Source organism: Ambystoma mexicanum, chromosome 9 (genome assembly GCF_040938575.1).
Source record: "Ambystoma mexicanum isolate Mex_15411 chromosome 9, UKY_AmexF1_1, whole genome shotgun sequence".
Taxonomy (NCBI): domain Eukaryota; kingdom Metazoa; phylum Chordata; class Amphibia; order Caudata; family Ambystomatidae; genus Ambystoma; species Ambystoma mexicanum.
Window position 1 is genome coordinate 243,459,936 of NC_090931.1, and position 26,479 is coordinate 243,486,414.

General features: G+C 45.0%; 1 long non-coding RNA gene across 2 annotated transcripts in view; it reads left to right on the plus strand.

Moving 5' to 3' along the window:
- Positions 1-26,479, plus strand: part of LOC138489624 (uncharacterized) — a 77,788-nt gene that overhangs the window by 34,834 nt on the left and 16,475 nt on the right. The window contains exons 4-5 of one of the 2 annotated variants that reach the window (XR_011274836.1): positions 2,742-3,052; positions 21,607-21,718. This is a non-coding gene — a long non-coding RNA (uncharacterized lncRNA). The remainder of the gene's footprint in view (positions 1-2,741; positions 3,053-21,606; positions 21,719-26,479) is intronic. The other variant, XR_011274837.1, reaches the window with a different exon arrangement.

Below are 26,479 nucleotides of genomic sequence, written 5' to 3' on the forward strand. Positions count from 1 at the left end.
GGTCCTCCACATTAGTTAAATTGCACATTTCTCTTTTGACAGATATAGCAGTAGATTATTTTTGTGTCTGACAATGGTAAACCTAAGGGTATTGCCTCTGATATTTTGTTTCAAATGCTTTGAGACCAAATAGAAAAAAGAACCCTTTGTTGATTGTATTGTATTTAAATGGTTAAATTCCCAATAGCTGCTGTCCAGGCCTGCTGTCACATTTAATGTCCCTGTTTTAGTATTTCATGAACATTCACAGAGCCAGTTAAAGATGTACTGTACATGCAACCCTCCACACTACTAGTTTATATTGCTTGTATCGGGGTACAATAATCCCTTCGATCCTACTATTGTTGTATGTCCTTTTTTGCAAGGCAATTGGCCTCATTACGAGGTTGGAGGTAGCCTTGCCGGTAAGAGCGGCAAGACTACCTCCATACCGGCATGAAAGTCTGGCACCCGCGAATGGGCAATTACTGGGGTATTCCAACTCCATCGGAACCAGTAATTGCCTTTTCACGGGTGCCGGTAGATCCCCTTCCCATTTCAGCCCCATAGGGCTCAATGGGAATCGGAATGCCTGTAGCACTGGCACCGTTCCGGTGCTACAGGCATGCTGTGCTCGCAGGTGCCTTTCATTCCGCCAGGGCAGACCTGGCGGAAAGAAAGGCACCTGCGGCACAACTCGGAGTTTGCCGGTCCGATAACAACGGTACCAGCAAGCATACCGGTACCGTTGTTACCGGACCGGCAACCTCGTAATGAGGCCCATTATGTGTCACCAGTATTACCAGAGAATGCCCAAACTGTCAAGCTATGCCTAGAGTTACAACCTTTTCAATTCAAATATAGTGACAGATAAACAACGTTTCTTTGAAAGCCTCTTAGAAGTTCACAGGGTGGAGGTGTTCAGGACTAGTAACACCAACTGATGCACAATGCACCATTTTGCTGCAATACGATACGTTGGGGCTTGCGGAGCAGACTCAGTCATGTTTATTTTTTCTTGCCCTTCATCAGTAGGCCTAGAGGGGGTTCTATGTTCATTTTCCGGCTGTTTTCTTTTGTGGCACTATTTCCCGAAAATGTGCTGTCGAAAAAATCATAGATTTTTTTATTTGTATTTATTCGGGGTGGGAGGGGTCCTCTCGCAATCCCCCCTCACCTATTATCTATTCCCTATACACCACCCACCCTACCCCTAATATGCCCCCATATTTTTCAATATTTCTTTTTGGCAAAAAGTGCTGCGGAAAAAAAAAGAGGCGATGAATGAACGTCGTACCCTAAAGGGAAACTAACTGCAACTTTTCAATCTCTCCAGAGTGTGACACACGCTGCCTATGCATGTGGTTCGAGCCATACCCAAAATGTTGCTTTTGCCCTGCAGAGTGAGAGTTAATTCTATTCTCAAGATGACACTAGGCCTATATGGTCATATTGTGATGAACTTAGGTATATAAATATATGTATATATGCGTGTATCTATTTTTAAAATTCTAACGACATCTCTGGTAGTGTAGAGGTTTCAACACAGCTTGAAAAAGGAGCTGAGTTTGAAGTTTTCCTTCAATATTTTTTTATGTGAACTGTCATAGCCGAAAACCCCCTAGAATTGCTAGTATCGATTCAAATTGAAGGCATGGATTAATACTTCCCTGTGTAGCTAGGACACCAGAGGGAGCAGGTTGTGGGGTAAAGCTAGATATACAATCAAGAGATTTGTGGAGTTAATGTGTAGCAGCTGCTATATGTCTGAATTTTAAATGTTCGGTTGTGTATTTTTTTGTTTTGTTTTGCTCTGATGGTATGCTATATGAGTTTTGTTTTAGCATATTAATACAACAGCAATGTGGGGGTTGATATTACTTACTCTTTTGAGCATATGCGACACAGGGGTAGAAGTTGCTGAAGACAATGCCCTCAATTTAGGTGTGTAACTGTTCAGTAAACATTCTGCAGTTTTGCCCAATACCACATTAAACTGTGCAATGTGGATACAGACATTTTCGTGATTTGATGTTCATGTATTTATTGGTGGTATTGCAATTATTCAAATAGACTTCTAGCAGGGGCGTTGCTAGGGGGGGGGGGGCTAAGGGGGCTATAGCCCCTGATCTTTTGGTTGTAGCCCCTGATAGAATCTCAGGTGCTACAGCCAAAAGACTAGCTAGCCCCCAGTCCCAACAGTTCCGACATCAGCTTAGCCCCGGGTCTTTTCCAGACCTAGCAACTCCCCTGACTTCTAGTATATGAGAACTGGAAAACATACCCAACACCGTTTAGACGTATCTGTTGGTTTAAAGACTGAAGCGCACAAAATGCATACAATTTACCATATTTGATGTTGCTGTCATTGGTTTATAACAATATGAACATTGATGTCTACGTGACTTTTCTAAAGATGTGGGTGCAAGATACACATTGTCAGTCAACGGATCACAATGAATATCAAAGACTTCAGGTTAAAACAGGTATTTGCCATAGATACGAATGCGGGACACTGTTTAACCTCTTTGAGTGCTGTTGCACGCGATATTGGCGGTCAGATACAACAGTCTTAAAATATGTATTACAATTTTAAACTATGTATTGAGTATTGGTGCATATGTACGATTTACTTTTGAGTTATCAAGGTTTGCTTTAATTAAATACATGATTGTTGATTTTGAAGAGTCATACATTTATGAAGATGTATTCATATTCGAAAAGCATAGCGTTGCTCAAATTATGTTTGTCTTACTTCACAGACAAATCATACATTCATGAAGATATAAGAAAATTGCAAAGAAAAGAAACATATTGGAAATACATTCATGAAACTTTTCCTCATACTGAGCGTGCAGTCTATTGATGGGTCTCCTGCCACAGGACTACAAGTCCCATAAAGCATTTGGTGAAAAAATTAAAGTGCAGAAAAGAAAGTGCATACTGCTGTAGTGCTTGTGCTGTGAAATTTGCAGTGGATAACCATGCGCAAGCCCCTGCAAAATGTTTGTGTATATGATTTAATTGACCATGGTGACATAGTATTTGACACCCATTTTTGAGTGCAGAATCGGTAAGTTGATCAGAAAATAACAGCATTTATAACCGTAGAAAATATCTTCTGTTTGCATATATTATTGTTTGCATTATGAAAAAACATTGGTGCGGAGCATCGAAATCCCAACTCCTGGGAGGATCCCATATTAGGGGCCCGATTACTGGAATTGTTTGCAAGGTAAATAGGGACTTTTGGCGCCAAACTGTGCGCAAAACCCTGTTTGTCGATTCATGGAATCAACCGTGCAGCACTTTTTCGTACTTTGTGTTGACTTTGGGTAGGCTCAGAACGTCTCTGCGAGCGGCCGAGTGCTTTGCGCAAGACACCACACAGAGCATGGGCATGGCTTGCACAGAGGACAGGGAAAGGCACAGAACTCGTAAAATGAAGCAGAACAAGGGAAAATGTGGGCATTACAAGGGACGGTCTGCGGGCAGTCCATTGCACGCCCACTATTGCATGCACGGAACCATGCACATGGATCTGATTGTGCAACCTCTCTACAAAGAAATTGCCAGGCAAAGACCTCATTCTATCCGCCAACCAAAGGGAGGCTCCTGGGCCTTAACTTGTAATATCTTGAGGCCCTGCTGCGTCTAAATTTGTAATATTTTGGCTCTTGCCTAGTGCTCTCTGCGCGTTGTACCCACTCCCTCCCACCCCTCCCGTGCATCCATTTCCTCCTTTCCTGATATCTCCCGCATCCCAGCCCGCCCACCTCCCCTGATTGGTGGCTTTTTGTGTGTTGCTTGTGGTCTACCAGCCCACCAAGCTCCCGACTTTGGTGTGATACAGCAGGTGAGTGAACCGTTGCATGAGACCCTCCTTGGCCTTATCTTGTAATATCTTGAGACCCTCCTGGGCCTAATTTGTAATATCTTAGCTCTGGCCTAGTGCTCTCAGTGCCGTTGTACCCACTCCCTCCTCTGCATCCATTTCCTCCTTTCCCGATCCCTCCCGCCACCCAGCCTGTCCACCTCCCCTGATTGATGGCTGTTTGTGTTTTGCTTGTGGCCTACCGGCCCACTGAGCTCTTTACTCACCAATTTGGCGTGATACAGCAGGTGGGTGAACTAATGCCTGAGACCCCCTGGGCCATAACTTGTAAGATCTTGAGATCCTCTTGGGTCTAATTTGTAATATTTTGGCTCTTGTCTAGCGCTCTCAGCGTCATTGTACCCACTGCCTCCCACCCATCACCTGCATCCATTTCCTCCTTTCCCGATCCCTCTTGCCTCCCAGCCGACCCACCTCCCCTGATTAGTGGCTGTTTGTGTGTTGCTTGTGGCCTACCGGCCCACCAAGCTCCCTACTAGCCACTTTGGCGTGATACAGCAGGTGAGTGACCTGTTGCCTGAGACCCTCCTGAGACTAATCTTGTAATATCTTGAGACCCTCCTGAGCCTACATTTGTAATATCTTGGCTCTTGCCTAGCGCTCTCAGCACTGTTGTACCCACTCCCTCCTCTGCATCCATTTCCTCCTTTCCGATCCCTCCCACCACCCAGCCTGCACACCTCCCCTGATTGGTGGCTGTTTGTGTGTTGCGTGTGGCCTACCAGCCCACCAAGATCCCTACTCGCCACTTTGGCGTGATAGAGCAGGTGAGTGAACCATAGCCTGAGACCCTCCTGGGCCTTAACTTGTAATATCTTAAGACCCTCCTGGGCCTAAATTTGTAATTTCTTGGCTCTTGCCTAGCATTCTCACCGCTGTTGTACCCACTCCCTCCCACCCCTCCCCTGCATCCATTTCCTCCTTTCCCGATCCCTCCCGCCTCCCAGCCTGCCTACCTCCCCTGATTGGTGTGCTTGTTGGTCATCCCTGACCTTCACAGGGCACCCCTCTGCCCGTGCAACCCCTACGGCTAAGGGCCCCCAGACAAAGGGCGGCTCCTACAGAGGTGGCTCCAGTTAGTGTCTGCAGGTGTCAGCAGGGGAAGCCATTGTCCAGTCATCAACCAGCAGTGACTATTAAGGTAGGAGCGGCCGGGTGAGGAATAGAGCAAACACTCTACCCTGATAACCCTGCCACATAGCAACCTTACCTTCACTAGAGTAATACTGCGATCATTAGCCTGTGCCATGCTGGAATAGCGCTGTGACATTTGTGGAAGTATTTAAATTGCATTGTGGAAGTATTTCAATTTCACTGTAGAAGTATTTAAATTGCATTGTGAAAGTATTTAAATTGCATTGTGGAAGTTTTAAATTGCACTGTGGAAGTATTTAAATTGCATTGTGAAAATATTTAAATTGCATTGTGGAAGTATTTAAATTGCATTGTGAAACCTAGGCCTTTTTCCCACTTACAGGACTCTCAGACCTAGGTGTGGTGTTCTGAGTTATTCAAACTGCATTGTGAAAGTATTTAAATTGCATCGTGAAACATAGACCTTAGTCCCACTTACAGGACTCTCAGACCTAGGTGTGTTTTTCTGCAGTATTTAAACTGCATTGTGAAACTTAGGCCTTTTTCCCTCTATGCGGGACTCTCGGACCTAGGCGTGTTGTCTCCGGTGTTTAAACTACATTGTGAAAGTAGTGCTGTTCTCTGGTTTTGCCTTCTTAGCAAAGCATTCTTCTAGCAAACTGTTCTACTATTGTCTGAGCTCCTTTCGTCTTGTTCAGTTGTCTACTATTGTCTCGTCTCATTTTGTCCCATCTGCTTGCACCCTTTCTTGTGCCCTTCCCTTCGTGTCCCCCCGCCCACCTCCTTCCTCTTCTCTCCACTCCCGACCTACTCTATGGTGCTCTCTGTTTTTTCTCCTATCTTTTCTAACTGCTTCTCTATCGACTATCCTGCTCTCCTCACTAAATCAGGTAGGAAGAAGTTTAAAAAGGGCATCCTGGTCTCCAACCCAGGGCTCCCTATCGCTGACACCTATATCAGCGCTTCCTCCAGGCAAACCCTCACTGACATTCTCTTTGTCATTCCCTTGTCAGACCTATGGACTCTCCATATGGTCTCTATGCTTTCTCCTTTCTTTTCTACTCCCATTAATGCTGGCATACGGTTAGAGGCCCTCCTGGCCTCCTTCCACTCTTCTAAGGTAATCATTAATGTTTACCTGAATAGTAATGTCTTGTTCCAAGGCCCGCAGGCTAACTGTCTCCTCTTTGATAGACGCTTCCCGCGCCTCACCAATTTCCTTTCTTCTCCTGCTGTGCCCTATCTTCTCTCCACAGCTTCCTTGCCTCCTTCTGCTGTCTCCTCCTTGGCTACTGTGCCCAATCCTCCTTCCTCTTGTGCCCCCGCTCGGGCTTCTTCTACACCTGCGCAGGACGTACCTCTGATTTGTACCCCTCCCTGGAAGTTTTTCAAGGATGGCAACCTTCTCCATATTACACTCTCAACTCTTGTCAGCTGTCAAACACTCCTCGGTCATCTGCCACCTCCTTGAAGAACTTGACCTCGATGTCCTCCGTCTCACTGAGACATGGTTCACGGCTAGCTCTGTCACAAGCTTTGACACTCTCCTCCCTGACGGCTACAAGATCCTCTCTGTGCCCAGGTCCAATCGTTCCAGAGGGGGTGTAGCCCTGATCTTCTGTGAGTGGATTCCTGCAGCTGTCATTTCTATGCAGGGCTACTCCTCCTTCGAATGTCTCATCTGCAGGCTTTCTCTCTCTCCTTGCCATTCCCTCACTGTGGCTACCATCTATGGGCCACCTGGTCAGATCGCCTCCTTCCTTTCTGAATGGGCGACTTCCCCTCTTCCCTCCTGGTCTCGACCACTCAACTTCTCCTTCTTCTAAACTTTAACATTCACCTGGATGCTTCCTGTCTTTCCTCTGTACTCTTTCGCAACCTCTGCGACTCTCTCTCACTCTCTATCCTCCCCTCTGGCCCGACTCACTCTGCAGAGCACACTCTGGATGTTTTGATCTCTACAGACCTTTCCCTTTGTATCCCTCTCACCACTCTCTCTCCGGGAGTGATCACTATCTCCTTTCCCCCCAGCTCACTCTCTCCACCCCTCAGACCAAGCCAACTCCAGCACTGCCAACTACCTTCACTGTTATCCGACCCATGAAGTATGTTTCAGTTGAGGCTTTCAACGCCACTTTCTCACCACCCCTCCTCCTTCGGCTGACTTATGCCCTGACACAGCCCTTACTATTCTCCGCCCTGCTATATCCAGGTCTCAAGTCGAGGGTACACGTGGGGGGATGGAGTCCACCAACTTTATTCAGTCCCCCACAGCTAAAATGAGAAATATTGAAAGTCCTCTTTGAGTTTATGAATTTAAGCGACCTCTGGGATCAAACCGCAGTCGGCAGATTTGAAGGCCGGACACTTCACCAATACACTGTATAACCTGATGAAAAATTACAAACAACTAAAGGTGAAAAGTCCCATTTTGGTACTGCAAGTCCCAGGGAAAACATTTTCATTGGTTCTTGGAGTTTAAAACATGCACACCTTTTAAAGTTTTCAAAATCTCTATTAGAAAAAACTATCCTCTCTTGGTTTTGTGTGTGTATTGTGGTAATGAAAGGCAAACGCCATTCGTCATATTCAATTTGGGTGGTTATGCAAAGCCAATTTAATGAAATATGCATATTTCACCCTGATATGCTAATTTTTGGCGACATCCCATCCCATTGCGTTTGTTGATGAGTCCCCCCACTTTATTTTAGGACTTGACCTCTGGCTATATCTGATGTTCTTGCCCATGTCATGAGGATCCGCTTGAAGCCCAAAGTTAAGTACAATTGCTGGTGCGACTCAGACCTAATCACCCTTAAAGCAAGTGCAGGGTGGCTGAGAGGAAATGGCATGCTTCCTTTACACCCACTGACAAACTGGTCTGCCGCCTGCTCCGAAGGCAATAGAAGCTTTTTGTCTGCACCAAGAAGAGAGCCCTCATCTAAGCCTGCATCTCTGCGCCATCCAATAACTCGGCCGAACTCTTTAAAATCTGCAAGGAGCTGGCCAATCCTGCTGCAGTCTCTACCTCTACTGTCCCCTCACATGCCCTCTGCCCAGCCCTGGCTTCTCATTTCATCTCTAAAACTCAGGACATCCTGTCCTCTCTCTCTTCCTCTCCTCCTCCTCCCTCTACTACCCTCTCTTCCTCTGGCCCTTCTGTGGCCACCTCTCCTCCCTCCTTCTCTGCCTTTCCCTTGTTCTCCCCAGACAGAGTTTCTATTGGTACTCTTGTTCAGAAGGGAATTGGCATAGCATTTCGGTGCTGGACTGTCCATGACTGATATGCAAATGGATATTTCCCATCCCTGAAAGGTACAGTGAGCAAAAAGCGATGGCTGGGAACTCTCAAAGTGGGAAAAAACCACAAAACAGGTTATCATGCCATGTTATTTCTGGAGAGGGATGTCTGCTACCCTTTTTGAAAATGTTTTGCAAGGAACTTGGGGTTGGTCACCCTGAGTTACCTGGGGGAACCCAGACGTGGACCCCCTGCCCACTGTGCTCAGAGAGGCACAGCTCCACCTCACTGATGAGGCCCAACAAGGCTGAAACAGGTGTGTGGGGTTGCTGTTGGTACTCTTGGTCTGAAGGGAATTGCCATAGCATTTCAGTGCTGGAATGCCCATGTGGGCGGGACACAGACTGATATGCAAATGGGTATTTCCCATCTGTGAACTCTGCAGTGAGCAAAAAGTGATGGCTGAAAACTCTCAAAGTAGGAACAAATCACAGAACAGGTTATCATGCCATGTTCTTTCTGGAGAGGGGCGCCTGCTACCTTTTTTAAAAATGTTTTGCAAGGACCTGGGGTTGGTCACCCAGAGTTACCTGGGGGAACCGAAATGTGGACTCCCTGCCCACTGTGCTCAGAGAGGCACAGCTCCACCTCACTGATGATGCCCAACAAGGCTGAAACACTTGTATGGGGTTGCTGTTGGTACTCTTGTTCAGAAGGGAATTGCCATAGCATTTTGGTACTGGACTGCCCATGTGGGCGGGACAAAGACAGATATGCAAATGAATATTTCCCATCTGTGAAAGGTACAGTGAGCAAAAAGCAATGGCTGCAAACTCTCAAAGTGTGAAAAAAACCCATCAACAGAACAGGTTATCATCCCATGTTCTTTCTGGAGAGGGGCGCCTGCTACCTTTTCTGAAAGAGTTTCTAGACAAGTCTGATCTATAAAAGTCTCGTCAAAACAGGCTCTTCCCCCGTTCCTCTAAAATCATCAAGGACCACATTGACACCCTGGCTCCTGCTTTGGCTGACTTCTGCAACCACGCCTTCACCACTAGAGTCTTCCCTTCCCCCCTGAAGCACTCCCTTGTGCACCCTCTTCTCAAGGAACCATCAGCTGAGCCCTGCTGCCCTGCTAACTACAGCCCAATCGCCATCACTCCTTTACTGGGCAAACTCCTGGAAAAGCTGGCCATCTCCCAGCTTAATCTTTACACCAAATTGGTTGGTTGTCTGCATGACGATCAGTCTGGCTTCAGAGCTGCCAGAAGCATGGAAATTGCTCTCCTGAACATCCGTGAAGACCTGATCTCCAACCTTGACGCCAATACCCCATGTGTCCTCATCTTATTTGATCTCTCTTCTGCCTTTGACACGGTCAACCATGCCATCCTGCTGAACCGTCTCTGTGATAACCTGGGTATAACCGATCAGGCCCTGGCTTGGCTGACGTCTTTTCTCTGTGATCAAGACTCCAAGGTCCAACTTGGGTCCTTCCTCTCCTCTATCTCTATCTCTACCTTTGGTGTTCCCCAGGTTTCTAACCTCTCTCCCTGCCTGTTCAACCAATACCTGGCACTCCTTGCCCACCACATTGCTACTCTCTGTCCCAACTTTCAGTGTTATGCGGATGACACTGAGCTCATTTTCAGGCTCCCTTCAGCCACCTCTTCTCCTTCTCTCATCTCTGCCTGTCTGTCCGCTATCCAGGAGTGGTGTGCCACCAACGATCTCTGCCTTAATGCCAGAAAGACTGAGATTCTCCTCATCCGCACACCTGCTCCCTCCTTTCCTGTTGCTCCCTGGCCAGCCTTTCTTGACCATCTCTCTTCTCCCACTTCTGAGGCTAAAAACCTCCGGGTCATCTTCGACTCCATTCTTTCCTTCTCTCCTCACATCTCCTCACACTACCAGCTGCACCTCCTCAGAGGTATTCTTCCTTTCCTCTCCTTCCCCCAGAAGCTCACTGTCTCCAGAGCTCTGGTTGTATCTAGGCTAGACTACAGCACAGCCTCTTTATAAATCCTCAAGCCCAGGGATCATATCTCGCAAGGACTAAAGTCTCTGCATTGTCTCCCAATCGCTGTGAGGATTAAGTTCAAAACCCTCTGCATTGTCCACAAAGCCTTCTGGGGCCTCAATACCTCCAACTCTCTGTTCCTAAATATCTTCCTTCTTGAGGTCTTCGCTCATCCACCTCCAACTCCCTCAGGGTCAGTCGCTTCTCCAAGCAACGAGTTGGTGGTAGATCTCTTTCTTCCGCTGGGGTCTCCCTCTCAAACAGCCTCCCTCCTCCCAGAAACTTGAGGAGAACCATCTCCAGTTCCAGAAGCACCTCAAGACCTTTCTCTCCTCCTCTCCCCTGCTGAAATCCTGACTGAAACTGCACTAGTAACCTGGTTACCCTCTGATTCCGAGCCCAGGTCCCCTCCCCTGCCATCTGCACACCTGCACTGCCTCCCAGGCAACCCCTGCACTTGGGGGCTACTTACTTTGTGAAAACAATTTCATGAATGCTTGCAGTGTGCAGAAAAACCTCTGTGCGCAGGCTCACTTAGAGTCGTTCTCAGTGCGTGGGCATAGCAGGATCTCTGCACACTATTACACTATGCTGGCAGACTTAGTATAGAAAAGAGCATTGGTTGTTGAACTTTGGCCTTGTTGACCAATGGAAGAATGCCCTGATTTCTGGCTAGACTACATTCCCTGGCATTTCTAGTTTCATAGCCGGCATTGATGACACAGGTGCGGTCGAACTAGAAAGATGGTAAATATACAAGTGAGTTCCCTGTCTCAGCCAGCTTGCCTTGACTAGCAATATCCTCTGCACTTAGACATTCGGGTTTGAAATACATACTGTGTGCACATTTACTGGAATGGAACACCTTCTTATATATGTAGTCAATGTCTGAAGTGCAGTGGAAGACCCATGTCTTTCTAATTTGTCTTTTATAGCACGCTTAATACCAGAGAGCAGTCTCTAAGCACAGGACAATAATTCAAACCTGTGTTGTTCTGCATTGTCTTGCTTCCAAGATAAACACGCTGCCCCAGAGTTATCCACCCAGCCATTCTGGTAACACATATATTGTAGAGGTGTGAATTTAGGTAGGGAGATTATATGAAGGGTTTAACAGAATACATTTTTCCTAAAAGACAGAGATGTGAACCTTATTTTAAATTTCACAAAAAGGCAGGTTTGTCAAGTTTTTATAGACCAAGGGCTCTCTCTGGCCTTCTTGAGGTGGGATGGACATCCCTTCCCTGATGCCATTGTTCCTTGGTAATACAACCATGGATCTGTAGCACAGGAGAAGGACCACATTCTATGACAATAAGATTCAGCTAGAATATGCATCCTACTTGGAATATTTCAACATGATTAGACATCTGAGAGCAGAGAACTGAGGATTATGTGACAAGTAGATCAACAACATACTGTACCTCTGGAGAAGGGTATACCCAAATGTTCGGTGTACCTGTGGTGGGAGTAGCAGACTCGGGTACAAAGTACACTAATGCACAGAAACTAGTACTGCTACTTGGAAGGGTTCATCTTGATTATATGTCATTGAAAAAAGCATGACTTAATTTATGAAATCAAGGAGCCTTCACTGGTTTTTTACTAATGGAATATATCGTCAATGAAATATTTTACCCAAAAAGAATAAGTCCAGAAGGAAAAACCCACATACACACTAGGGGTTTGTGCAAATATATAACTTGTATTAAACACAAGTATTTACAGTTTTGTGTGGGACATTGAGCATTGATTGCAAAGAAAAATAAACCATGATGTTTTCAAATAAAGCAAAAATACAACTTGAACATAATGTGATAAAGAGAATTTTAAAAAAAAATTATTCAGGACATAGAACAGAAAAATTATTACTGATTAACAACTTATACTCTTCATGAGTTTTCACAATGAAACAAATTGATAAGTTGATCCAGTGGTCTTAATGCTGTCCATCTGGGTAGATTGCGTCTAACTCACAATGGTTGGATGTCTATGCTGAAAAGTTATATTGGGACAAAGTGATCCCGACTGGTTAAATACCAGATAATTCCAACTGGATATGTGCCAACTGGTTAATTGCCAACGTCGCAGGGGGTTGTATAAGTGGGGATCCCACTTATAGAAGTGTAGCAATCTATATACAGTATTGTATCACTTGACCAAATTAAGTTGGTACAAAAGTCCCCCTTGCTTGAAAACTGATGTTTCGGCGGCCTTGGTGTCCATCATGTATCAAAATTAGAGAGACGTGGAAGCCGCCTTCTTCAGGGCGGTTGAGTAACCCCTGTGGAGGAGAGACCGAGAGAGAAAAACATGGCTCAATTATTCTCATGGTACAGTGGTGTTTCCCTGCTGGACTTATAAGGGTGAATTAGTAAAAGGTTGGCTGAATCAGAACTCGGAGGGAAATAATTCCCAAAATGGCACATGCTAAAGGTAAAGGGGTGAAGGAACCTTTAATGGGAGATAGAGTGAACTTTGTGTGGACTCTTGTCTCTATAGGGCTGTGGTTGGCGTAATAGGTAAGTATCTCACCACAGAACCCTTGTGGACACTCTCTTAGTATTGCAGACTCTCCGGACTGGGCATCACAGGATGTAGGGATGGTTGCAGTGGTGGTGCGTGGGGGGGCAAGCGGGAAGAACATTTATTTCCGTGGCTGCCTCACTGGGCTGCTGTGTGCAGCTCGCACCCTCGGGATAATGCTCTGTAAGGTAGTTGCAGAGAAGAAAATACATCAGGAAACGGAAGGGAGGCATGATTCTGCTGACTTATGTGCCTGTGCGTGTCTAAGAAAAGGAAAGTAGAGCACAGTACCTGGATGTGAATATTCATTAGATAATCCAGGTATTCCTCTATAGTCAAAAAAAACTCCCAAAGTAGGGGAGGTTCAAACAGTGTGAAGCCGTCTGATTTCTTTGTTTCTGTAGCAAGAGGGAAGGAAAGAAAAGGCTAATTATAGAGGTTGATTTTTAGCCAATTCACATATCAATGTGAAGTAGAGTACACTAGTAGGTGGTGCTAGGCCGCCACTCGTGCGTCGTGGGGAGCACAGAGCTCGAGGGAGATTTACCTGTGTCTGGAGAAGGGGCCTAGTAAAGTTGCAACCCACCTTCCTACCATATGGCAGCACTTTTATACCTTTTGGTGTGACCTGCAATGCAAATTTAAGAAACACTTGGTGGGGGAAGGAACAGGGGAACAGATAAGCAGTGGCTAGTCATTCATGTTGGGAGACTGTTATCCAGAAAAGTTGTAGAAATTGAGTTTCCCATAAAATAAATCTGTTAAATAAATCAAATAAAAAGAGGGTATTAGTGATGGGGCTGGAACCAAGAACTCCTGTCTGTTTGCGTCTTTTAAACAATTGATATATATAATTTCGAAACTGGCCAGCAAATACATAAGTAGATGAATGTACACAGACAAAACATTAAGCAACAAAGTAACGACACACCCATGCATCACCACTGTTTGGAACCAAATCACACCCTGAATGACTTTAACATTGATGTGCTGAAAGATAACTTTGGGACAGAAAATGCACGAAATACATACGAATACAAATGCATGCATACTTTTAATACACTTGAAAATGGTTGAAATGGATATTGCGGTTTCATGAGTCACAATCCCGAATAATGAATTCCCATTCTTTGCCAGAGGTCAAAACAGATGGACTTGTTTTTAACTATAACATTTTCTCTGTCTCTTTACCGATGCTTGACTGACACATCCCCAGCCCCATCTGCTTCTCTGATGCATTATTTTGCTAGACTCATTCCTGCCCGATACCTACCAGCTCATTAAAAGCCCTGTCTCATAAGCTTCCCAGAGGCTGGTTAGTGTTCCTGTTGCATGCCAAACAGTCCCACCTCCCCCCACCCCACCCAGATGAAAAGAAGCACATTCTGAATACGGCAGTATCCTTTCTACACCAGCCTTCATAAGCCAGAGGGTCAAAACATTACTAACGGTTCCCCAATCTTAATGGCCTTCTCCGAGGACAATACTGAAAATGTGACCTACTCCCTGAAAAATTTTCAGAATACAAGTGTTCAAAAAATAACTTGCTGGATTTCCTATCCCAAGCTTAAACACAGGTGGGCATGGCAGGCAACAGCCGTATTGGAGATGGACATGAAACTGACTATGTCTAAAACATAAAAGCCCTCAGTAGGTTCTCACATACTATGACTGGCACTACCCCATTCCTACATGCTTCTTTGAGAGCAGCCCAGCGCTGAATGTGTTTGTCCTCTTGCCTGCTGCCATGTCATTTTCAGTGCCCCAGTTACATCTTTGTGACTGGAATGCGTAGAGGGACTTATGAAATGTGAGGCTCCTTGTGAAGGAAACCCATCAGAAGCAGGCACAAACTGATGAGACATTCCGAGAGCTGTCCTGCTATTCCATAAGCTTCATTCTCTTCCTATGCCAGATGAAGTAGTTTGAAAATTACAAAAGCCTGCAAATAAATGACTTTGTTAGCCTAACTAAGGTATCATCTTGTCTTTTTTGGAGCAGCACACATTTTATATTATCATTGGCTAACAATGTAGAAAAACACTGAACTCTCTCTCTCTCTCTCTCTCTCTATCTCTCACTCTCTCTCTCTATATATATATATATATTTTTTATTTTTTTATTTATTTGAACTTTACTCAGTAACAACTAAGTTTTTTCAAAGACCTTCCCTATCTACAGAAGCAGTTCAGAAAGGGACGTTCGAACGCCTCCTCAACTTGCTGGCCAGATCTTCTAACTCGCTGGTGGGCTAGTTCCTTGAAGGATCACAGTGTGATTTTTATTTAAGCTGCTTCTTGATCTAGTACAGATCGACCATTGGGCCGTATCTGGTTGATCTGGTCAAACGCAAGTTCTATCAGTTTGGCCAAGGCTTGAGTCCATCTGGTGTTCTCACTCGAAATTAGTCTATATATATTCAGTGAAAAATTCTTATGGTTAAGATGCACTAATAAAAACCTATGACATTCAGTGAAAAACTTTGTTAAAGGGAGGTTATGGTTACAAGTAAAATAAAAACAAAAAAAGAAATTTGCCAGTTATGGTGAGCTAAGCAACCATAAATGGTACCGCCACTGTGCACTGCTAAGACTAACACCCAAGACATCAAAGATGACAGCAGAAATGTCTCATAAACAAACAAGGTACATTTTTGTCAAGGCGCACCGCCCAAACTACTGGACGGATTTGGAACAGGTCCAACACAACTTTGCCACGAAGCATTGACTCATGATCCATGAGTGGTTTGGGGTTATTCCGTGCGCTAGTTAGTTAAATATTCAATGCAGAAGGGGGTGCCCACTTCTCAAAAATAGATAGCTTTATCTCTGGGATTTACCCAAAACCAAGTGTTTTTAGAAATGAAATAGCCACCATATTGTTTTTCCCTCAATGTGAGAGATAACCGTGGTTATAGCCGAGGATAAGGGGAAAACAAATGTAGTTAAAAAGCTATTTGTAGGTTAATGTAATTGCAAATGACTTTAGTCTAAAGGTGGGGAGGTTGCTGGAGGACGCCACGTGAAATTTGGGAGTTATAGGAGGTCCAGGGACTGAGTTTGCAACACAAAGCTTTCTGTGGCTGCGGCTATAGCCTTGAATAGTCGACATCTCAAAGCAAACTGCATCACAGAAACAGTGTGTGTTGTGGAGGGGAAGGGAGCGGGCAAGGGAGGTGAGGAGGCCGTCGGGGGGATTGGGGGAGCTGACACAGATGAAGGGGCCATTTGGTGAGGACTTGGGGGCAGGAAATAATTTTATTTTTCAGCCATTTTTCCGATAATCGTGGCTATATCCAAGGCTATATAGGACTACAGATAGCCACGGGTATGAGTAGTTCTGTGCCCTCAGCTACAGATTTTGGGATGTCCATGTTTTATTTCTTTTTAAAAGATATTTGAATAGGTATAGTGAGGTTGGGGTGAAAAGGTACTGGCCATGGCAAAAGGCCAAGGCCAGTGACGTGGTAGATATTTGGGAGTCTTATCTATTTTGACTGTGTGTTTTCAGACTTTCTCATATGTGAGATTGAGGAGAAAAAAATAATATTGTTTAAAAAAATCAATACAAAAATTTGAGCACCCTACTCTAGTTTTAGATGCCCCATGCACTGTATGCCTGTCTATTCTCGCCCATGCTATTATATCTTGTGTAATTGTACCTGATAAATGTATCCCCACCTACTTTACTGTCATTTATTATACTCTGCTTTCTTTATCTTTATCTACCTTGCATAACTACATGAGCAGTCTTTTACTCTATTGATCTTTTAACTTCTATTTTATTATAAAACCCGAAGTGAGCCACCCCCATTTAACAAACAATTTGTAACTGTGGTTATAACAAAATGCAATGAAGTTTTGTCCTTCTGATTGTAGAACTCTCTATGCACTACACTACCATTGTTTGTATGCAACCCATCCTTTACCTGTTTTTTTAACTTTATCCACCCTACCTAACCCCAATCTTCTATATCGTAAGTACTATGTATACTTTATCATCAACCACTTTAAATAACTCCATGAGCAGTCATGTATTGTATTGACACCTTTTAAGTACCACTTTATTACTACTGTCTCTTTTGTTATTCATATTCCGTACTCAGATAAAAAAAAAAGAATTCTGATAGCCGCAGCTATACAAAAAGGGGAGTGATTGGTGTATTGAGAATCGCGCCCAGCAACAACAATGACTGGGGTATTTATCCGCAGCTATTCAGTACCCACTCAGTACACAGCATTACTACCCATGGGTAAAAGTGGTGCCCTTTTCAGCCGCAGCCATATGTGGGCAAACAGCATGTTGTATGTTTGTGGACGTGTGGTAGGCGCGGCTATCAGAAAGTTTGGGTGGTGTAGCTTCATATATGCATTGAGTGTTTTGGGGGATTGGGAGAGACTTGGGGAGCGGAAGAGGACAATTGGGAGTGGAGGGGGGGCTGTCATCCATAACATTTGTGATGTCATCTTTGATGTCATGGGTGTTAGTCTTAGCAGTGCACAGTGGTGGCACGAGTAATAGTTGCTTAGCTTACCATAACTGGCAAATTTCTGAGGTTTTTCGTTTTTACTTGTAACCATAGTATGTATACATTGTTGTTAGTGCAAAGTAACTGTAACGCCCCTTTAACAAAGGTTTTTGCACTGAATTTGCTAGGTTGTTCTTAGGGCAACTGAAGCATAAAATCCCTTTACCAATGTTTCCTCACTGAATTTGATAGGTTTTTAGTAGGGCACTGTAACCAGAACCTTCCTTTAGCATAGTTTTTTCAATAAAGGGGATAGGCTTTTAGTAGCGCAACTTAACCATAACGTCCCTTTAACAATGTTTTTTGTTACTGAATTTCATAGGTTTTTAGTAGGGCACTGTAACTAGAACTTTGCTTTAACATAGTGTTTTCAGTAAAGGTGATAGGTTTTTGGTACCGCAACTCAAACATAATGTCCCGTTAACAACGTTTTATCACTGATTCCTTGGCTGCCCTCATGACGAACTTGTTGAAAGCCCAAATTCCCATGTTTATGTATCCATTCGTGCTACCCCTTCCCTTTCCTAATAGTGTCGATGTAACTTAGGAAATTAAAGGTGTACATGGTAAGTGTTGGTGAGTGTGTGAGTGTTTTTTGTTTTTGTATTAACATTGCATGGTGAGTCTGTGCTGCATATTACTGTCCAAGATGACTGCAGGTAAGCAATCTGGAGGTTTCCTAGGGAGACTGCACCTGGCTGGCATATGTGCAATCACAATGCAGATATCTGTAAGACTCCAGTACTGGCCACATGGCCACATCTTCTAATGCACTTTTAATTAGTTGTGGGAGCGCATGTCTGTCCGTTGCACAGCTATGCACATGCATAGGGCATCCTCTGTGTGCTGGTAACACTGCCCCTGTTGCCAGCCCTGCTGATTCATACAGAAGGCTACCGCATTTCAAGTAGTCCTGGTGACTGCATGGGTGCTGTGCAAACCTACCAATTCATGGCTGCTGCACACCTGGCTGTATGAGGACCACTGGAAAACAAGGAACAACAACCTCCAGTGTACAGTGGGCGTGTTAAATGTCACATTAATTTGATTGATGTGCTGCTTGCCTTTCCTTTACCCGTGAAACAGACATACCGTCTCTGCACTGAGCACTGTGACAGAAAGTGTAAAGGGTTTGCCTGCGGGTCGTAGATTTGGAGAAAACATTTAACTGCAGGTGTGACAATGGGAGTATGCAAAATGGCAAAGCTGGTCCGGCTTGGTCACTCACATACTAGTGCATGTAAAGAGAAGTAAGCAAACAGCAGATTCTTCGGAGCACAAAGGATATCAGTGGTGGTTAGAAAAGTACTGTAACCGCATGAGTCTTGCTGAATAATGATCTTCCTGCTCCACGTAACGAAGCCGCGTTTCTCGTTGTCTCGTTGTTGTCAGAATTTATTCATCTCTGTGAATGATGCTCCAAAGGCTAATGCCAGGCCATTAAGTGTCCATACTGCATGTGACGAGAACTGTAATCGAAGCACAAGGGACCAGTGGGCAGGTTACTGCCCTACCAACAATGCAGTAGGGTATTTTCATGTACAGCATTCTCCACATATGCTGCGGGCAACTAAAGGGACACTCCTGTAGGGCAGCACATCTTTAAAACATCCTTGCAGACCATATGCTGCGCTACAGACCCTTACCTGGCAAAGGTAATTGTATTGTGCATGTACTGCGATGCGCTACTTGGAAGTGCTTGGTAAGGGTCAGTCCGGGAGCATGACAATGACTGCTGCCTATTTAAGTAAGGGCCACCCAACATTTCCCTTTCTTTGCATGTCCCCTATGGTATCCTTGTAGGTGCTGCCCCTTCCGTACCGGCCCTAGCCTTCCATTCCTTCTGTGTCATGTGTTGCAAGACCAAAATAAATAGAAATCAACTGGAAAAGAAAAAAGTTAAATAAAGAAAGTTCATTTCAGAGTTGAACAATGGAATTTCCAATGAACGGATGCAGGGTGCTGCGCACCGTTTACCCTCCACAGAATGTGCGCTAAGTAAAGAGAGGAGTGGCACTGTGGATTACACTGTAGCGGAATCAGGTAGAAAGGGCTTGCTGAAAAAGATTTTATTTTACATGTTGCAGTGCGTTTTGAAGAATTTAACTGTGCAAAACCTACTACAAAAAAGAAGCGCAGCAATGCATTTTGGATAGGGGGTGCAGAAATCGGAATGGCAGGAATAGTAAGATGAACGCTATTTGTGGTAAAAAACTGTTTGTGCTGTAAAACATCATATTCCCATTTTTGAAGTACGGCAATGGCACGTGTCGTAAAAAGGCACACATACACTTCTTCACAATGTACAGCGCTTTCTCCATTTCCGGACCAAATAAAAAATAACACAGCCACATCTGTATCTGCCTAATGTGATAAAAAATTATGCAGGAGATCGGAAACAGATGCATGAATTGGGCAAGTGCCTCCTTCATCGAAAACGGCACTGAAACTTGTGTAACATGTTGTGAAATTTTCCATCCACAATGAAGAACAATAATGTTGGCATGATTGCGTGTCACCAAAATCTCACAAAGACAAACCAAAATCAGTCACTTCATTGTAGGTACTCCATAGCAGTACAAGTCCACATGATAGAATCCAAAATGAGCAGCCGCTGCATAGTGTTTTCCATTCAATTTCAATCGATGTATTCAGAACTCCACCAAAAACCGTACGCTGTGGCTCGTGAAACACACAGCCATAACCGCAGCTTCTGCATTTCTGTTGACAAGTACACTGTGTACCACAGTTGGTGCGCACACACCACACCCAGAAGCCTTATTGAGCAATCCCGTAGCCACCACAGGCCCATTTCTATGGCCGCCTTCTGCAAAAGGGCCGTATGAGACACGTGCAACCCTGAACCTATTGCGATGTCCGTGGACTTTTCGTGCTGTGCGTGTGCGGGAGAGGGGCATTACATTTAAACCAGGGTAGGGGACTTCGTTAGTGGTGGTGGCTCTGAAAAGAGCCTTTTTTTAAAGTGCTTCCATAGAAACACCTTTTTTCCATTTTTTATAAGTATTTTTGTATTTTGTAGTTCAGCTCACATTCTTACAATAGGGTCTTCAGTGCAGCTTGTAGATTGTAAAACAAAATATCATTGCCACTGGTCGACAAAGAAATGCCATTTGCATTGAAAAGGTGTATATATCGAGAAGCAATGTTGTCATTCTCACAGGAGAACATCCCAACACTACTCAAGAAGTCACAGTTGCTTCGGTTGATAAAGCCCCTTCCGACCTCTGGCTGGCGACAACAATCATTGGAATAGTGCCATACTGTTCTTGGTGGTATACATGAGAAAAGCAACTTGGCAGTGGGAAAAATATGCTTCACTGCTTTCATCAACTTCTTCAGTTGACGGTACACACAGGAACAAGCCGTGGAACCCAAATGCAACACTCCATAGTGCACGACCACACCATGTACAGTCACAAAAGTGGCAACTCGTCGACATTCTGCTAGCATAATGCCGAAACTACACATATTGCCACAGCACCACAAAGCCTCCACTCCCTCCAAATCGAAATTGCCATAAAAGCCTTTTTTGGCGGAATACTGGAGCAGATCTTCCACAAAGGCATCACCATCTATCAAAACAGTGCATCTCTCCATCTCTGCCTGCCACCCTCACTACACAGAGTAATGAAAAAAAATAATGCCACCCTTTCCTGTGACGCACACCTTGAGCACATGATTGGACAATCCCCACAGTCCCATTTCCATTGGCCAGCATAGTGAGAAGCTTAAAATGTGGCACGTGCGCTTCCCAAAGTGCCGTGAGGGCCGCACCTCAGTAAAGCAGGAGCAGTCCTTATTCCCTGTCCACTATTTTTTGTCCATTGCTACCTCATTGGGTACTGTTAAATAGTCACACACACATCCACCAATGGCTTCCAAGACGTTAGCATCTAACACTGTCACTTCTGTACAATACTTCATATGTTTCGTTGCACATTAAGCCTCCAAGTGTCGTGCCATTGGAAAGCATGTCCAGTAAAAGAATGCAAGAATTGTGCATCAACATTCATTCACATGAGCATGCATAACCACAAAGTGGAGGTATGAAAACCTTTTCTACAATATGTTTACTACTCCATTATAAGTGTTTAAGAATTGGTAAGGCAGGCGCTCTGTTGGCAGTCAAGTTTTCCTGCATTAGCTTCTCCTCCAAACGCATGTTTTCATGACTCCATCAATCTTCAGGGAGGCTATGTTTGCTTTTTCAGGCGTGTCTTCATTTCTTTTTCAGGTGTGGCAAGTTAATTGACTGTAAGGATTCTGGTACTTGTTTTTTTCACACTTAATTTTTCTTGCAGGTGGCTGGAAACAACTCCCTCCATAGCACAAATCTACCAGCAAAGAAACACAGCCTTCCTGAAGATTGATGGAGTCATGAAAATGTGTGTTTGGAGGAGAAGCTAATGACTGGTAACAGAGCGCCTGCCTTACCAATTTTTAAACATTACTCCATTATAAGTGCCTGTGCACACGGTATCTGCCAGTGAGTGTCCATTACGTTCTTAAAAAGGTTACTGTTTGCTTCTCCCATCCACTACCGTCAAGTGGCACTTCAATTGTATATTGAAACATTTCCATTTACCCATATCACCCATTGCAATATCGAAATAGGAACGTGCTTCTTTACTTCCGACAATAGTATGATTCATTTTTTTCCCACTAAAGCATCTCCTACATAAATCGTAAAAATATGGCACCAAAACCAGCACTTAATGTATGATAACAACCTAAAGCAACGTCCGAAAAGTTCACAGTCTCCATCGCTGTGGATCTCTTTAGGCTAGACTATTGGAACAGCCTCATTTTAAATTTGCCTGCTTGTACTCTCTGCCCCCTGCAATTCATCCAGAAGAAGACTTCGTGCCTTGTGCTTGGCCTCAAGCTCAGGGATCATATCTCTCCAGGACTGCAATGTCTGCATTGGCTCCCAGTAGCTGCGAAGAATAAGGTCAAAACTCTCTGCATTATGCAGAAGGCCTTCTGGGCCCTGGGGCCTCAATACCTGCAATTCTCACTTCCTAAATATCTCTGTCCTCAAACTCCCTCAGGGTCACTCGCTTCAGCTAGCATCCAGTTTGTGGTAGATGTCTTTCTTCGGCTGGGGCCTCCCTCTACAACAGCCTCCCTGCCTCCCTGAAACTTGAAGAGAACCATCGCCGGTTCGGGGAGCACCTCAAAACCGTTCTCTTTGCGTCTGCTTTTCCGCCTCCTCTCCCCTGCTGACTTCCTGGCTGAAACTAATTCTGCACTGGTTACCTGGCCCCCTTTTGATCTTGGGCCCAGGCAACCTCCCCTCACCAGTCACACCCCTGCACTGCCCTTCTGGCAAACCCTGAACTTGGGGACTGTTTTCTGTATCCCTAACAGTTCCACCACCTGATGTCTGCACTTAACCTTGCACTTGTCACCATCGGGCCATATTTTTACTTATTCTCATGTTTTTTTCTTCCCATGTACTGCACTTTCTCTCCCCCTCCCCATGCACTTGGGTGATCTGAGTGGCACCTAGCTTAGTAGGTTTGGTGTCTCTGTCTCCCCTCTGAACCCCTTCATTGCCTCGGCATGCCTCCAAAAGCTTGTATATATATGCAGTATAAATGGCATATCATACAATACCACATCATATGATATTATACACACATTGCATTCATAACACCAGGATGCCTGTTGCTTAACTTGTACACGTCACAGCATTTTTACCACAGAACCCCACTTACTGAAACGTTCTGAAAAATGATTGCAGAAAAGCAACACTAAGGGCCTCATTATGACTCTGGAGGTAACCATGGCACTATTAGCACCATGGTTGCCTCCAAAACCTTACCGATTCCGCCATGGTGAATGGAGCAATTACCGCCCCATTCCGAGGTTGGCGGGGGCGGTAATTCCCCATTCACCATGGCTCTTCCCTTTCCCATTTTAGCCCCCATAGGGCTCAATGGGAATGGGGAAGGCGGTAATAACAATACCACAAATTGTGGTACCGTTATTACCTCTAAAGTCCCTTTGCGGGTCCCGTCCTTAACGGCTGGTTTTAGCAGCCGTTTTACCAGCCATTAAGGGAGGATTCGCAAAGGGACCTCAGAATAGGGCGGTAAGGGATTACCGGCACCGGTGCCCTTAGCGGTGCCGGTATTCCCTTACCGCCCGGGTCATAATGAGGCCCTAAGTGTATGTTAGCAACTTCAAACAAGTACATACAGTGCATGCATACAAACAGGTTGCCTGCCCCTTAGCTTGCACACGTCCACCATAGTCTTCTGCATTTTTCTGCACAAAGAGACCTTCTGCCGCAGTTTTGCCATACACACCACAACCAGAAACCTTACGGCGCAATCCCTTTGCCTCCACAGTCCCATTTCCATGGCTACCATCCTGAAAAGGGCCCGATGTGGCATGTTTAATCCTAAAACTACAGCGGAATCCGCAGTTATCGTGCTGAGTAGGGGGGTTGGGGGAAGAAGTGTGAAAAAGGTTAGGGGATTGGGTCTTTATTGGTCCCTCAAAAAAGATGTTTTTTTTACGTGCTAAAAAAGAACCATTTTGTTTTTGCTCTTTATCTGAGTTTCTCTTTTGTTTGCCTCCTTACATTGTTACAGGATTGTCTTCAACACTTTTTGCACAGTATAAAACAAAACAGCATTGCCACTGTTGGTAAAAAAAAAAGGCATTTACATGGACCTGTGCAAATTTCGCTCATTAATAATGTCATAGTCGTTGGAGAACATCCCAGCAGTGGACATAAATTGACACATGCTTCTGTTAATGAAACACCTTCCGACATCTGGCTGGGGACACATTACGCCGGCATGGTCCCATGCTCCTCTTGGTGGTAAGCTTGAGAAAACCACCTTGGCAGTTGGAAAAATCTGCATCACGTCTTCCATCAACTTCTTTAGGCGATGGAGCAAACATCCTCACGACATGTACCCTAAATGTAGAGCTCCATAATGCAGTACGACAACATCAACAGTACTGACAAAGGCCACACATCTGCAAAGGTCAAGCATACCGCCAAAACTGCCATCATAAACAGTGCTCCAGAAGGCCTCCATTCCTTCCAATGTAAAATTATCAGCCATGCCTCTTTGCACGGCATACCTGTACAGATCTTTCAAAGGTATCACCCACTATTAGGACTTTGCATCCCTCCATCGCGGCCTGCCACCCTCACTACACAGACTGATGGGGAAAAATAGTCCCGGCCCTTCCTGTGAGGCACACCCTTGACACCTGATTGGCTAATTCCCACAGTTCCATTTCCATTCCCATCATAATTAAAAGGACAGGATGTGGCACGTGCACTCTCCAAGCTACAGTGAGGGCCGAACCCCAGTAAAGCAGGGACAGTCCTTCTTCCCTTTCCACTCCAGCCATGCATCCAAGGCGCTAGGCCCTCACCACAGAGAACACACCATAGTACACCCTGTGGTTATAAATCATGGGCAATGCACTCCCCATCTGCAATTGAACCTGCCAGCTTTCACCCTGGCCACATATTTGTATGCATGGCTGCATAATGTTGCGTGAGGTGTGCTGAACGCTATGTAGGTGCCTGTGTACATTGGCCATATTTTACATGTGTGCTGCTGAGCACTTCCTTTCATGCTGCGATATCTTAAAGCACTTCCTAAAGCAAGGGTCTTATAAGGGCCTAACCAAAGCAAATGCAAATGGTCACATGTGGCTCCCTATTGTGCAACAGGTGCAATGATCTACACCATATGCTAATCTAAGAATAGCAGCTCAATTCTGCTGTTCTACTAAGTCTACAATGTCCTCCACAACCATTGTGTAAAAGTCACCAACTTCAAATACATGCAGAGTTACAACTGCATGCCTGCATTGTGTTGTGGTGGCTGTGGTGAAGGGCTAGGCTGTTGGGTACATGGCCTACGTCCTACGGCCACAACATAAAAGAGCCATGCAGGCGAACATGTCACCAGGTTCCAGATTTCACAAAGGCAACATTGGCACTTCTACCCAGCCGCCGCCCTATAATACAGCGATGCATGCAAACATGTTCCAGTTACCATAATCCACAAACATTCCACACTAGTCGGCACCCCTACCCACTTCCATTCACAAAGCATTTTATTACTGCCAACCAAACAACAAAATCTTGACACCATTGGTCCTGCTCCCAACAATCTTTCAAGTGCATAGAACCAATACTGCATAGTGCACGACAACACTTACTAATCTGCGCAAAGCAGACTACCCAAGCACACATAAGAACCAGTTCAACCGTACCCTCTTCTATATGAACACTGTTCCAACACTGCACCCAGTGGACACGCTGCAGCACTGCTCACTGCAGAATCTCCAGCCATGCACCAACAACTGTAAGATGTTCTAACAATCACCACACCCATGGAACCAACAATGTATGCAATACAGGCAAACCACACACACAAAGCAACAAACCTATTTGCAATCAGTGGACATACTTGTCGGTGCATGGGCTCCAGCTATGTATCCAATGCAACATTTGAAGGGTCTTATAAAGGGCAAACCCTAGGAAATGCAAATGGTCACATGTGACTCCCTAATGTGCAACATGTGCAATGACCTACACCATATGCTAATGTACGCATAGCAGCTCACTTCTGCTGTTCTACCAAGTCTACAATGTCCACCACAACCATGGTGTACAGGTCCCCACCTCCGAAGACATACAGAGTTACAACTGCATTGCTGCATTATGTAGTGGTGGCTGTGGTGAAGACCTAGAGCTAGACTGTTGGGTGTATGGCCTATGGCTTACTGCCTTCGGCCATGCACCCAACAGTCTAGGCCTTGCCCACACCCACCACAACCTAACAGAGCCATGCAGGCGAACATGTAGCCATGTGCCAGAATTCACAAAGGCAACATAGGGACCAGCACTTCTACCCAACCGCTGCACCATAAAGCAGGGATGCAAGCACACATGTTCCACTTACCATAATGCAGAAACGTACCCAGTGTTTGGCACTGCTACCCGCTTCCATTCACATTGTATTAATGCCAACCAATCAACAAAATTGTCTCAACATTGGTCCTGCTCCCAACACTGTAGTATGTGCACAGAACCAATACTGCATAGTGCACTACAAAACTTACTAATCTGTGCAATGCAGACTACCCAAGCACATATAAGAACCTGTTTAACCGTACACTCTTCTATGT